The sequence below is a fragment of the Mytilus edulis genome, unplaced genomic scaffold, assembly GCF_963676685.1.
Source record: "Mytilus edulis unplaced genomic scaffold, xbMytEdul2.2 SCAFFOLD_2068, whole genome shotgun sequence".
NCBI classification, from domain to species: domain Eukaryota; kingdom Metazoa; phylum Mollusca; class Bivalvia; order Mytilida; family Mytilidae; genus Mytilus; species Mytilus edulis.
Window position 1 is genome coordinate 2,487 of NW_027268773.1, and position 15,675 is coordinate 18,161.

The following is a 15,675-nucleotide window of genomic DNA, read 5'->3' on the forward strand; positions in this document are numbered from 1 at the left end:
ATTTCCAAATATCAAGATTAATAAATTATATTTATTATTTCATGATGAGAATTCATCATTGAAATAAATCCATAAATTTGAAGAAAAACAAGTAATTAAATTGTACTGTTATATTTTGATATAACTTTCTGCAGGTGCCAAATCAATACAGTACTATTTCTATAAAAGCTACTACTGCAAATCCATTATCATATATTAATGTTCCAATTTTCTCAATAAGTTGTTTTTATTGACATGGTCCTAATTTATTGTAAAGATCAAAGTCACTCTGATCAAATAGATTTAACACAGGTAAGTAATTAGACACACTTGATTGGCTGGGATGAGTACAGGGGCGGAGCTAGTGGTTTTGAGTGACATACAGTGTAATCACAGTTATTGAAAAAAAAAGTGAATAGTTGTAAAGAAGTATAGTTCACTGACTACAATTATTTAGTCTTCAGGACAAGCTATTCATCTCTTCACCTTAAAGCTTAAAAGAATTCAAATATTACCATGATCATCACACACAGAGGCAAAAGGCACCTGAATATTTGAATACTTTGCTGGAGAAAAGACTTAATTAAATCAATACTTGAGAGTTTTGTGATAAATATATACTGTGTATTTGGTATATGGATTTAATTTACCTTTCGATTGAATGATTAGCTGGCTGTCATAGTTAATGGATTACAACTTGTACTGTGTCTTTGGGATGTGTATTGCCAGGTCAATTTCTTAATATTTTTATGATCTAAGCGTTTAAAAATTACAGGTAAGAATGAAAGAAGAAAATTGTAAATGACGAAATTATAGCTTAAATTTCTTTCCTTGTCAATTTGACTAGACCAAATAGTTTTGTGCAATTTGAGTTGCTAATGACTTTTAAATTATTATATGATATCAAAAATATAATTTATAAATCATTGTATTATTAAATAAGAATAATATTTGCATCTCACCTTGCACAGGTGGTTAAACCCAGACCTCGTAAAACTGTCAAAAAAACACATTATCTCCGGAGGACATGTTTCTCTGCCCTAAATGTATTTTAAATGACATTGTCTGAAATATTCAAATAATTTGTAATCTCTTTGACTTACCTACAAAGAAGGCCTGCTTGGGATTTTGTAAACATATAAATGACCTATGTATGACCAAATGACACGGTCAAAAACAAATAAACAAATATTATTTTATTTTATGATATAGTGTGTCATACAGCTAATTGATGTCAGAGAAGTTCTGTGATAACTATGTTGGTACATTTGAGACTTGACAAATAATACCAACGCTAGTATATCTGAGATCTTCTTCTTTTGTTACAGAAAACCATCAACATACTTATGATGGTAACTTATGATTGTTTGACAGTGAATCACTGAATCAATGACTTATTTTTTAAACTCTAAAATAACCAAATAGATTTCAACTAAAAAGATTTATTCAATAGTGTGAAGAAAAAAAATCAATCAAAAGTCAAGACCTCATTGCATCCCCCCCCCCCCCCCCCCCCGCCTTCCCCGCCATGGAATCTTCTCATCAAAGAGTAACCATTAGGTCTATGTATCCATGCTACAAGTATTGAAAAACAGGCATGTTTTGATGATCTTTCTAGGAAGATTAAGTTGAAAATCAGTAAGACCTTTCTGAAGGGGAGATGGATAACAATTATAACTTGTACTGTTCCTTGGAAAATAGAATTATTTCAAGCCAGGTCTCTGCTTGGTACCACTTGCATGACTTTAAATGTCATAGAGAAAAATTGTTTCACTCTTCTACGACAAGCACCAACAATCAAAGACTTTTCTGTTTGTGTTGTTTTGTTGTTGTTTCATTGATGTATATACATACCACAATTATTTATTTATTCACCCAAGGATTAATTGAGAGTGCAAAAAAAGTATAGAGTCCTTTCCTATCATTAATGAGAGCTGTCCCTGTTTTTATCTTTTGAGATTTCTTTTTGTTTTCATATTTTCCCCCCAGATCAGACAATCTACCATTCTATATACAATTTATAAGAATGTTAATTGTTCCAATATTCATTTATTGGTCTTTAATGAGTGAAGTTTTACCCTGGAACTTAAAATCATTGATAGAACTAAACATCCACTAAACACCTTTATCATATTACAGGACATATAATGGAAACCATTAATATAACTGACAACTTTTTCTGACAATCACTTTATTTATTTATTTATTCAGTCATTAACTGATTTGTTATTGGACAGCTTCTGTGTTTTTATTATTTCTTCCAAGTATTAAATGATGATTGTTTTCACCATAAAAAAATTTTCCATGAGCAAAAAAAACAAAACCAAAACCAATCTGAATGCTTATGTGAGGGGAGGTTGGAAGGGTCCTGATCCTGAAAACCCATGCTTTAAAAATGAAATCCTGAGGTCCTGAATTTAAAGAAATTAAAATCCTGACATCTCGAAATTTGAAAAAAGAATTACCGGATCCCAAAAGGGTCCTGCCCCCCTCTTATATGTCTACCATCAATAAAAAAACAATACTTTGACAATTTCAATTTTCCCTACCAGTCAATAAACTTCAAAAGAATTCCAAGTTAAAGACATCAATTAAAGACAATTAGCACCCCCCTGATGTCACCCTCAAAAATGGTTTATTAGTTGTAAGGTGAAAATTACATCTTTTACGTATTACATAACACTCATAAAAGGACATATATTTCCCTTAGGGTGGGTAGCTATCAAAGACGTGTTAAAATGTAATAAAATTTGTAATTTCTCCAAACAAAGTTATTCAACAATTCTTAAATTTCTCATCCAAGTTGAAAAAAAATTAAATATAATTTTAATTCCAGATCGACGATTTCTTTAAATTTGATTTCAATATCAACACGAACTTGTTTATATCAGAAGGAATATCTGATCTCAGATTAAGAACACCCGGGGCTGGGTTTAGGACACGACTTTTTCACCGAACTTTTCATAAGAGGTAGGAAGTACACATTTTATGTATGGCCTTAAGATATTTTTGTGTTCAATCCTTAGTGAAAATCAATGCATTTAGTGTAGTATTAAATAATTCATTTAGGAAGAAGTTTTTACATGTAGTTAATTCTCCCCTTCCTAACATGACTTATTATCTGTTCCCAATATTTTTTGGGGGGAGATAATCATTTTGTTTCAGAGTTTTCTATTATTGACAATATAAAAGTAAGTTTCTACGATAGGGTGTATTTGAAATCCATTAGGTCAAAATCTTGGACGCATATAGTACTTGGTCAATGTTAAAATATCCCATTCAACCACAGAATTTGCTCTATGGGTTTCATCCCCCTCCCAGTAACCATAATAAACTTGTCTTTTATAAAACATTATTTTCATACTGTAAATTTACACACTGGTTCTGAAATACTACTAATTAACACTTTATACATATTCTCCCCTCCCCCTTTTATCTGTTATTTCAAAACATTGATTATAACATCTTATTCCTGAATCAATGAAATGCCAATGTATAAAATACAAAAATTCTCAAGTAGGAGCATCTTTCATTCTTCAAACAAACCACAAAAAAGCTACACTAACTGTTTCCATGTGACACCAATATCTTGAAGAAATACCAACCTTGCATCATTAGTATAAACAACTTATCTTCAATAAAGTGCTATCACTTATTGTATTATAAAATCAAATTAAGCCAAGTAGGCACTATTGAGCTTAATCAAATACCTCCACGATTTAATTAAACAACTTATCTTTTATTTTCCAGAGGTAATGAAATTAAAATCCATTAACCATCAAAAGAATCCAATAAAAAATGTACCAGTTTTTCTAACCTTCTCAAGTTTGAGAGAGCAGGAATGATTCAGTGAATGCTAATACATGTGCATTAGTTGACATCATTAACCCTTTTTTTCCATTTTTTTCAAGTTACTTCCCTTGATAAAGCTGACATTTTGTGTAATAATACTAGCAAGAATGTTGAAGAAAAACCTTCCATCTAAATATTTTTTTTAAAGGGAACATAATTTAAGACATTCCATGTTCAAACTACAAACTATTTTGAAATGATAAACCAAATATGGATATACATGTATTGATATAATAGAAAAAGCTTTGAAAAAATTGACAATTTAAAAGCCTATAGTTACTAATTGAGCACTTTTTGGGGGGAAATGAGAGGGTCAAAGACACTTTTACAGATGTATTGAAACTTAAAAAAAAATAAGTATGAAAATGCCCTTCATCGTGTTTACAACACTGTATTTTTATTATCCTCAGGTTATAAGTTATACTGCAGTGTGAAACTGCAAGACATCATTTTGTGATAGCTGAACCTTTTAATTTGAATCCATTTCTCTTATTTTATAGAGGTGAACATTAAAGATAGTTTATAGCCAAGAAAGGACACAAAAGTCTTTTGATGAAACCCGAGTAGTATAATCATTTTTCAATTGAATCTTTCATAAACATTTTCTTGGCGGACAGTAAATATGATGACCTCACGCTGCTTGTTAGATTTAAAATATTACATTTTTATTATCGTAAAATATAACATTGTAAGTGGACCTTTGTAGTAACCATCCATCATCACAAACTTTCATTGTATGGGGACAGTATACCAAATTTAATCATAAACTATGATTATAATCTACTGTAGTCTACACCCCTCTGATTTATAGGAATCTATTTTATGAGTCTAAAAGTATTATTAATAATCTCTGTACTTTTTTGGTGTGGTTTTATGATGGTTTCATCTTAAAATAATGCTAACGTTTAAGTGTAATTATGAATTTTGTGGATGGTTGTTTATCAATTAAATTGTTTGCCTCAATTTTTTCTTTCGTCCCTCTGGTGTTGTCCATCTCTCCATGACTTGTGGTTTTTGGATACGCCTTTCTAATTTTCTCCTCTCAGGGCCATCTAAGGTCCAATTTTGATTCAGGGTAAGTGGTATTTTTTGTTGTTGATTAAAGAATGATGTTTTCTGTTGAACCCTCTTGTACACAGTAGGGAAAATCATTAGAAGATGTAAGAAAAAAGGAAAACTCATAATTACTCATTATTGACTTACATTAGTTTAGAAATGATTATAATCTGAAAACGCCATTAAAACAAAGTCATTTAGTAAGATCAATTGTAGATACAAAGAAAAAATCATTAAATATAAATTAACCAATCATGGAATAAAAAATCTAATTTTCTCCCCTTTTTTGTTTTTTAATCATATGGTCACTTTTTCTACAATAATTTATAGATCCGTCCTTTTGAAACAATTTTTGATTACAAATCAGTAAATTCTTCCTTAGAATCAAAGACAAATGATTTCTTCAGGGACCAATCATTTTCCAGGAAGTTACAGTGACAAAAAATGTTAAGGGAGGCAAAATACAATTACACATATTACGTAAAGATCACAATAGGTGTGAAACAAACATATGGTCATTTTCCCTCACCAATTGTTCATTTCTTACTTATTAGCATACCAATATTTATTATTCATAGTGTACAAAGCCCACATGTCGAAACGTTAACAAGCCTTGGGCTTATTATATCTAGTATTAGTACATTATCTATTAGATCAGTAAATAAAGCAAACCATAAACTACAGAAATCCGTAATAAAACATTCATGGGATCACTGTAAATATATAGGAGTAAATACAGCCGATAATATCATTCCGATTACAACCAAAAAGGATACTTCAACGTTACCAAAGTAAGTAAAGTGTGCTTTCAAAATCTTACAATCAAATTAGAGAAATAATTTCATGATAAAACGAGACCTTATTCAAACACTATACTTGAGAGTTACCGTGATGAGAACAAGAAAATTACTCTAATTGCTTCCGCTGGTACAATGGACCGTTGACCATTCATAAATATTTACTTATTCTCTGAATAATGGAATTTATGAGATTAGGAACAATACACGGCTTGGGTTATCTGATGAGATAAGTACGTTTGTATTGTTTAGGGTCACTGTAAACGATATCGTACTTAAATGAGATAATGGCCACCTTATTTAGATAAAAACCAGGTACAAATACTTTGAACTCATAACCATGGTCGTTAGACGCAGGGGGCTATCTATATTACCGTCCAAAGACAAATAATACAACTCGCGAAGGGATAATTGATACGGCAGGCGAGAAATATTTCTGTCTGTTAAAAATTGATAATGCCTGTCAATATATAGGAGATAAAAAATCACAGCCCGTCATTATCTCAAATTCAGAAATATTGTAAAAACAGTTAATTTTGAAATAATATTCAGACCCCTTTCTTGTACTGATAAAAGGATTATTATACTAAGCATTAATTATTTCTTAACTGCCATAAGTAGCTTAAATTGTCTACAGGGTTACGAAATTGACCTGGGAGTTAGGAAATTCATTTTATTTAACATTGTGGCTTCAGATTTTTACTCTTAATCTAAATTTTAATTGTAAAAATTGTTTATTGTCATTTATCAACTTAAATTCTTAATCAGTTTCAATGGCAAAAGCTTACAGGAATTAAATGCAAATTAGGAAGTTTTCAACTACCAGTCTAAACCGATTTCAACAATGAATATACAGATCTTGGGTAAACCCAATTTTAATCTCTAATTTTTTTAATTTTTTTTTACAGTACATCTAATTAAGAACTACATGGTATTATGATTATGATAACTTTTTACTTATTTTATATTTTTGTCATATATGTGTAGAAAGCAGAAACACATGTATATACTATTTTTTTCTGTTTCAGGTCTGCTACACATACATGTACATGTAATACAAGATTCTCTACCTAAGAAAAAGTCAAATTAATTTTGCAATGGTAGGTATAATAATTCCGTATAAATCTAGAGAGCAGAAAGTAACTGTTACCTACAAGTAAATAAACTTTCTTTATAAATAAAAAGATGTGGTATGATTGGCAATTTTCAGAAAAAACGAAACAAAATTATCAGCTTCAGGTTACTGTACAGCCTTCAACAATTAGCAAAGCCAATGCATGCATGTAAAATGAAAAAAAAACCAATACATTGAACAAACCTAATATGATGGATAAAATTGAGAATAGAAATGGGGAATGTGTCAAAGAGACAACAACCCGACCATAGAAAAAACAACAGCAGAAGGTCACTAACAGGTCTTCAATGTAGCGAGACATTCCCGCACCCAGTTTGCTTCTGATCTCACTGAGAATTATCCTTTATTTAATGGACGAAATACTTACAAACTTTTTTCTTTTACATCTAGAGGAAGTTTTTATATTGCTTAATTGTGTTGTTGGGTTAATGTTCAATTTCATTTAGGTTTTTTCAATGGCTTATCTTAAAATTTTTAAACATTTAATTTTTTAAAGAAAAAAAGTTACATCTATGAGTTAAAAAGCACTTTAACTAAACATATGTTTTTACCCACTTTATCACATCATTAGGAAAAAAGAAAATAAAACCAGACGTTTTCAATAGGGTCACTGTTATGATCCAGAAACCTGTTGAATTTTATTTTCACCCTAATTATTAGTTAACATTCAAATCATGGTAACCTCCCTGTGCTAATTATAGACTCATGTCTGGTACAAAATAATACCCTGCATTCGCCTCAACGACCATGATACATCTTAATCCTAAAATTATTACCGGTAATTGAGGGGTAGCTTGGTTTCCCTTAACATGGCAAATTATCGATCATTTGGCCTTTTCATTGTCCGCTCAATCGAGAATTTACGGATGTTCGTTATTATTTTTCAAAACAAGGGCAATAATGCAGAAGCATTGAACTGATCGGATTATGATCACAGCTGTCAAGAAGTCAAAGGTCAATGAAACAAACATCAGAATTAAAGTTGTCCTTTTCAGGTCAATTTCATCTGTTGAAATTAGCGATATCGATTAAACATTTTGTACTTTTGAAATACCTGAAGGCATTCAGGCTTCACTTCTACATCTCTCAGTTTTAAATATAAAACTGCTAAAAAACATACTATTGAGAATTAAATGCAATTCTTTTTAAAAAGTTTTGTGAGTTCTCAAAACATTAATTTTTTTTAAATTTCAAATCTATTTCTTTGAAACAACTATTTTTTTATATAAATAAGGACCTTAGTTTTCTCATTTGAATTGTTTTACATTAATTGTATTATCGGGGCCTTTTATAGCTGACTATGCAGTATGGGCTTTGCTCATTGTTGAAGGCCGTACGGTGACCTATAGTTGTTAATGTGGCTGTGACATTTTTGTTTCTTGTGGACAGTTGTCTCATTGGCAATCATACCACATCTTTTTTTATATGTATGTTAAATTTTCATGTTGTATGAAACTTCAAGCTACTAAATAAGGAGACTCATTAGTACATGTATATCATTGCCAATGAGATATGTAGTTCCTTTTTATTTTTTAAATAAGTCTGGTTAAAATTTAAGTTATTTTTTGAAACTTTTATAACCTAAAATAAAGTTGAAATATCCATATTAACCTTTCATTTTCTTAAATCATTTTTTTGGCGTAGACCAAAAGAAACTGAAGGGACTTTCCTTACTGGACAAAAGATCTGATATAATTCAATTTGGATATTTACAAAGTCTGGCGTATATTCCTATTTATTAACGAAAGCCAAACAACATGTCCCACAGAAGTCAAATTTATCTATTTGTGAACAAATAGTATACCATATATTATTTCCGAACACTCAAACATATATCAATTGTTTGATGATTGGGAAAATAAAGACTGTAAAGTATCGAACTCAAGTCAAAAACAAACAAGGTATAAATCGATTAAAATTGAAAACGACATCAATTTTTAAATGACGAAAAAGATTTATGTGTGTTTTTCCCAGGTTACACATAACAGCGGATAATCGAAATACCAAAGTCTTTTGTTAGTAAAGTAAAGCCGAAAATTTGTTCTAAATGGACGCTATCAAAATATTTGGAAAAAGGCAATGTACATCGGTTACAGAATAAACACAGCGAAATCAACACCTCTTTGATATCAAGGTGAAACTGTACATATATTTAAATGGACAAAAACTGGGATAAATAAACTAAAATATCTTTTTCATTAAAGCTCATAATTGATTTCAAAGAAACTTTTCTTTTGTTGTTTTTACATTAAGGTAGAAATGTGTCAAAAGCTCTTAGAATGGTGGTGTAGACTTGGTCAACATTGAATGGGGTGGTAGACTTGGTCAATATTGGAAAAAATCAATACTAATAAATGGTCATTCACTATCAAAATATATGTCTGTCCCATATTTAAATCCTTAAATTATATATTTATCTCTAGAAAAATATTTATGGCTGGATTTATTATCTCTCCTTAATCAAAATTTTGGCAAAGTAATATTAGATGTATGTTTCACCTAAGGGTAATTAACTAGTGATAATTTGATAACAGGTAGAAATAAACAAATAAGGTCAAAGTATTTGATTTGAGCCTTGGGCTGTGATTGTATACATATAAATCTAAATAACTTATGATTTTTATTTATAATTTTATTAGGTGATAATTACTGTGATTGTTTTGACAAGCATTGAGTTCCTTATTGAGTTGTCTATTTCATTGTTTTTAAAAGATATTATTTATAATTTCTATTGATTACTTAATTAGACATATCAGTTTAATTTCAAACTAATCATTTTGACAACTTTAGGACTTTTTTTTCTCAATGAGTTGTCTCTTACAGCTTTCTCTGCTGTGTATGCCAGGGACTTAAATAAATGAGTTGTCTCATGATCTTGGGGAATATTTTATATGTTAGTTCGTTTTCTGGGGACTATTTTATATGTTATAGCTCTAGATTTTCGAACAAGTACTTGACAGACACTAGGAGTCAAGTGTTTAGACCAAAAGTGAGTTCAGATTTTTCACTATATCATATTCCGATCCCAATTTTCAAACTTTAAAAAATTATTATTAAAGCCAACATTTACTTAATTAGAAAAATATTAAGACTTTAGTCTGATGAAACCTTGCAAGTTTTATCTCTTAAAGTTCAGCGTATAATCTTGTGTATATATATACCATGTATAGAAATAACGTTGTGATAACAAATTTACAAACAAAAAAAAACGTCTGATAAACTGTCAGAAGTATTGAACTCCGTATTTAATATGAGAGGGTAAAATAGATGAATAGCAAAATGTAAATACAGGTAAACCGATTCGACTGCCGAGACAACTATAACACCGTTGGTGACCTTTCAACCATATCATGTAAAGGTATACAGAGGACAGATCGTTTTCTCTGATACCTGGCCGTTAATACCGAGAGTGTTACACATAACATTGTAATCTCCGCCACATGGACTAAGTTAAACTTTTATAAAATCGTACGGATTAAAACACTTATCCTTGGGATTAAAACTTTTTCAACATTATGGGAAATTAGTGAAATATTTTTTTGTAGGAATAAATAAATTTGAATGAACAGGTAAGGTCTAATTGAATTTTGACAGGTAAATTCGTTTGAATACAGGTGGAATTTCATTGTTCTGATGTCTTTTTGCACCTTTACGTTAAAATTTAAGGTGTCTCTGATCATCCGATAGCATATGTTAAATGGACTTGATCTATCAATTTGGAGACTTGAGCCTTTTGTCAACTAATATCTAAAACAATAATGTTGTAAATGGATATGTGACTAATTTTACTTATATCTTGGTGGTCTAAGAAAAGGATACGTACATTTCATTCAACAGGTTGGTGAACGAAATATTTAAAAAATTTCCGTGGTATTTTTGTCTGGATCGCTTAAAATATTACGACAGGAATGATCCTGATGTTAAATATGTAATTTAATGAGAGAAATATTCTTAGTTCTTACCGTTTTAAACAGGTAAATTTGTTTTTAAACAAAATTTCTTAGAGGAAATCTTCAATAAGTTTTTATTTTTCATTTTCTGTCATACAGCCTATTACAGGAATATAATTTAGTAATCGTTGATGCTAAATTTATACCCCGTGAAACATGTATGAATAACATCAATGTACAAACAATTTGCATAATTTTAAATTCATAGTTACAAAAATAAACATTTCCTTGTGCGAACTCCTTGTCCCTAATTTTAAAGAATCACAAAGGGAAATAATTCAAGACTGCAGCCATTAAGTAATTGTCTGGTTTCCCAATTTTGTGTCTAAATATTTTTGAAGGCTTTAAATACTGATGAATCTACTCAAATCTTAATATCTTTTTAATTTAAATTTTACATAAAACCGTTCAGAAAATGACTGTCAGAAAGACTTTAATAGAAACGTCAACCGCATTAAGTAAAATCATCGTCAAAATTGATAGAATAAAATGATCACGACAGATTTCATTCAAATAATGAATTTCATTGTGCGTTTTTTGTAAGGCATATTTATAAATTTATTACTTCCCAGCGTGAAAATAATGAGACCACATATTCTTTATAATAGCAGCGCACATTATATCATAAAGCAGCCTTGCTCACTGGCCATAAACATTCAGAAAATAATCACAGCTTGGTTAGGTTTGAATTACGCCATTAAAATATCATACCGAAATACCAACAATCAATTTTTCTTTTTCATTCTCGTCCACAATTGAATGGAAGAAAATGCTAACAAATTGTGGAATTTTACGGTGGAAACAATTTTAAGAAAATAAGTTGTACAAATATGAAGAAAATTGTTTAATTTGGCCCATTTAGAAAAAGTCGGCTCTTGCTTTGTATCCCTTGCAAATCAATTGAGTTTATTTGTGTAAGATATTGTAAGGTCTAAATTCACATCCATATAACTAGAAACCACAAGGCATGCAATGTTTTTCAAAACATGGATCTGTTAAAATTCAATAAAGTTAACTTTACTAAAAATTACAAATTAATGTGTTTAAATTCTTTCTTTGAAGATTAAAGATACTACTAACCAATTCAGTATAATGGTTGACTTCATCGCATAATTTCCACATTTACATACATAATAAATATTTTGTGTATTATATTAATTTCATTTCGTAAGATTTACATAGTCTAGTCCTCTCTCTTTGGTATTTTCTTCACTTTATAATCAAATTTTAATGTGAACTTTACTTAGTTAAACTTATACCCGCCATATTCAATTTCCAAATCATGTTTCAGATACAAAATTTTCAAACAAGTCTAACCCTGATGTGATGGCATTCAATCCTATATATTTAAAAAAATGATTGTCTCATATTCTTTTGTTCCTGTTGTTGTTTGTCTTTCTTGACTTTTTTTTTAATTGTTCCCTTTGTTTAGTTTCCATTTCATAAAGAATTCGGTTCTTTCAAGGAAGGATCATTTTTTTTTTTCATAACATTACATTTTTGGTGGCAGTTCTCGCAAAAAATAATAATCTGAAAAGTGACACTCAAGGGAACTCAATCATATTAACATTCACAAATTTTATTTTCAAATTTTTATCTTTTCATCTATATGAATGAAAAAGAACCGATTGATCAATTGCATAATATGGAATGCTAAGGGAAAATAGTAATTGGACAAAGTACCTTTCGGGTAATTATGATTCAGGATCATCTCCAATTAAAACTACTATATGTAATTCACAGTTCAGTATTTTAAAAGTACAGAATTCAATTTCCAAATATAATAATAATTCTTTCAATCCCAATCATCTATATTTTCAGTTAAAAAAAATTATTTCAGTCTCATTAAAACTCATTATAACTTTGTCTGAAAATGAAAGACCTTTTGTAACCAAATTTCCACCAAGACATTTTAACTAGATACAAAACACCATGTCAACAAAAAAATTATGAAAATTCAATTATCGTTGACAATATCTTTTCACACAATAATATAATTCAATGAAAAAATTCAATTACATGTACAATAATTTGGTAATTATGACAATTTTAAAAATCATAATTTCAACACTTATCACCAATTCTCAAAACTAACAAGGTACACAATCAGTTTTTCAATTATTATACGATTTCTATAGTTTCTTAATTAAATTTGCAGACAACAATTAAACTCAAACTGAAATTTGATCCAGGGGTTTTTAATTGACCACAAAAATGTCCCCAATTGTTAGATTCACCTGCTTGAAAGATAATCACGCAAGAATAAACAAAACCCATAGGTATATAATATATCGTATAATCATCATTTTTAAAAAACAAGGAAAGAGAAGGTGCATTCCCCCTTCAGCGACCATGTACCAAATCACCTTTTTTACTGCTGAAGAAGATCATCAGCCAATATTTCAGCTTCATTTACTGATTGTAAAATTTTTAAAAAGTCTCCAATTCGAATATATTTTGGGTAATTTAACACCAACAACATAAGAAAAGATTGGGAAGGTTTAAATCAATTTTTCGCATAGATAAAATGTTTAGCAGTTTTTGGAACCACATAGATTTTTTTAACAATTCTATCCTATGTGAAATGGCCTATGAAATAATTTCATTTATGAAAGTCGTTACACTGGACGCAGCATTTTTAATCCAATTTCTGCCCTCAGCTGGGTTTCCTAGGAAATAGGATATCTTTTTGACATAAACATTAATCATGTTAATTTCATGGGATTCGTTTTCCGTATTACAAAAAAAAATCAATCTTTCTTTTAATTTTATTACATTTAACCTGACCTACATATAAATTATTTTTTATTTACCACTTTTGTCAAGTTTTTCGTGTTACAAAAACTATTTTAATAATACTATTTTAATTTTATATTGCCCTAATTAACAACAGTTGAGCATTATATATATTTAAAGGAACACAAAAAATTTGATGTAAAATCCCCAGTATCAAGACTTCATTTGCACCTTTTCTTGGAAGCTTGAAATATTAATCCAGTCAAACATTTGCAATAACAATGCTTAACATACGTTTTCTGTATGCTGTAAGACTCAACAGAAGAAAAAAAACTTTACTTTTTGGTTAAGTTTACACTAGATCATATCAAATTTTGTTAAATTTGTTGCAGTAATTAAAATATGTCTTCTTAGTTGTATCTTGCATGTTGAGATTTTAAAAATGATTTTGAAAAGGAGATTCAAGTTTCAAAACAGATGGCCAGCCCTTTTGTTATACATTCACAATGACATGCTTCAATATCTTGCTAATAATTAGTCCACAAGAATGATCACAGGCCAAACACATTTGGTAAACCCTGCATGTTTCAAAACTCAAAAGTATTGCATGTAAAAAAGGTATAAATCTAAATAATGTGCTCACAGTATAAATTAAATTTGATATAAACCACAAAAAACAGTCAAATATCATTTAAATATTATTCATATAGTGATGGTTGAGGGGGTAAAAAAGGGGGGTAAATTGATAACATTGTATGCCTTTACAAGCGAGGACTAGAAAAAAACTATAACTATTAATTTTGATGCATTGAGATATCCATTTCATGTGAGCTAAACGAAATGCTATCTTGGAAATTAATCTATTTTAAAATTAATTGAGATGTTCTAAAAATTCATATTCATTTCCATAACAGAAATATTATGGACCATAACTATGTTATCAAAACCCATAAATTGAACGATTCTGAATTTTAAATTAATGAAATCAAACTCAAACAAGCAGAAAATTATTCATACGTTTCTTTCAATATCGGTTTGATAGGTGAAACACAAATCTCCACATAGCCTACTTAAAAACATCCCTCATCAAAATTCAAAAGAAAACACGACATAACAACCTTAATCCTTTCATAATTTCGTCTTCGACATGTCACCGATCGTGTCAAATCGGTCAATCTTTTATCCACATCTTTTTTTATATATATATACCAGTGATGATCGGCTCACCAAGTATCTCTCAACCTCATAGCTATACATTCAAGTATGTGATTAATGTAAGAAGGAGAATATACTATTGTTGAGACTTCGTCTGATAACTGTTACTGAAATGTGTCGATAACTGGCTAATTTGGTACCTCAGGCTTTTTTTTCCCTACTTGTGCTTTTTGTTGATTATTTTTTAACAAGGACTGAAGAAAGTCATACCACACAACTCAATATGAATAAAATGTGATGTGGGATATTGCTCAGGAGACAGCAACAAAACTATATAATGAGCAGCATACCATCTTCAACAATAATGTGCTTTACATCTTATTTTTCACATAAACTGATAAATTTGTAAAAACCAAAACCTAAGTTCAAGTTTAAATACTTATACTAAATTCACAGCAAAAAATATCAAAGGCAACTTTCATCAAATAAAAATATAAAAATTATCTTAAAATATTGTTTTGATTTCAGGGGCTTGTTTTGTATCAGTAATATACAAATATGTAGATTTCACGGTTACCTCTACATTTCCTTACCTTTAACTATAACTTTATGCAGACATATAACTGTCGTACCGTCGTGATCAATCATACACTTGCATAACATGCTCTTATAATATGTCATATTTCTTATTCAAATTTTAAAAGACAAAATTTCATGACAAGTTGTATTTTTGTTCTTTTGCAGACAAAAGCGATCAAGATGGTTTAGTCAGAATTTCGAAGTTTTGATATGGAGGACATTGCGTCACAAAAATTACCCAGAATGCCTCAACCATGACCAGCAGCATGACGTTACATTTCTTATTCTATCTAGGGATTATTATACCAGCTATCATAACATTAGTCCTATTTGTGATATTTCTATTCTTTCTGCGTAAAAACAGAATCCGCAAAGAGATTATGACTAAAAAACATGACCCTCATCGCAAATTTGCGAAAAAGAGGAAAAAGATGAT

The 15,675-nt window shown here is 29.8% G+C and overlaps 1 long non-coding RNA gene across 1 annotated transcript; it reads left to right on the plus strand.

Moving 5' to 3' along the window:
* The first annotated feature begins 371 nt into the window (after positions 1-371).
* LOC139508588 (uncharacterized) lies at positions 372-15,663 on the plus strand. Its single transcript, XR_011661338.1, has 3 exons — positions 372-754; positions 6,713-6,784; positions 15,405-15,663. It is a non-coding gene; the product is annotated as an uncharacterized lncRNA (long non-coding RNA).
* Positions 15,664-15,675: the final 12 nt, after the last annotated feature.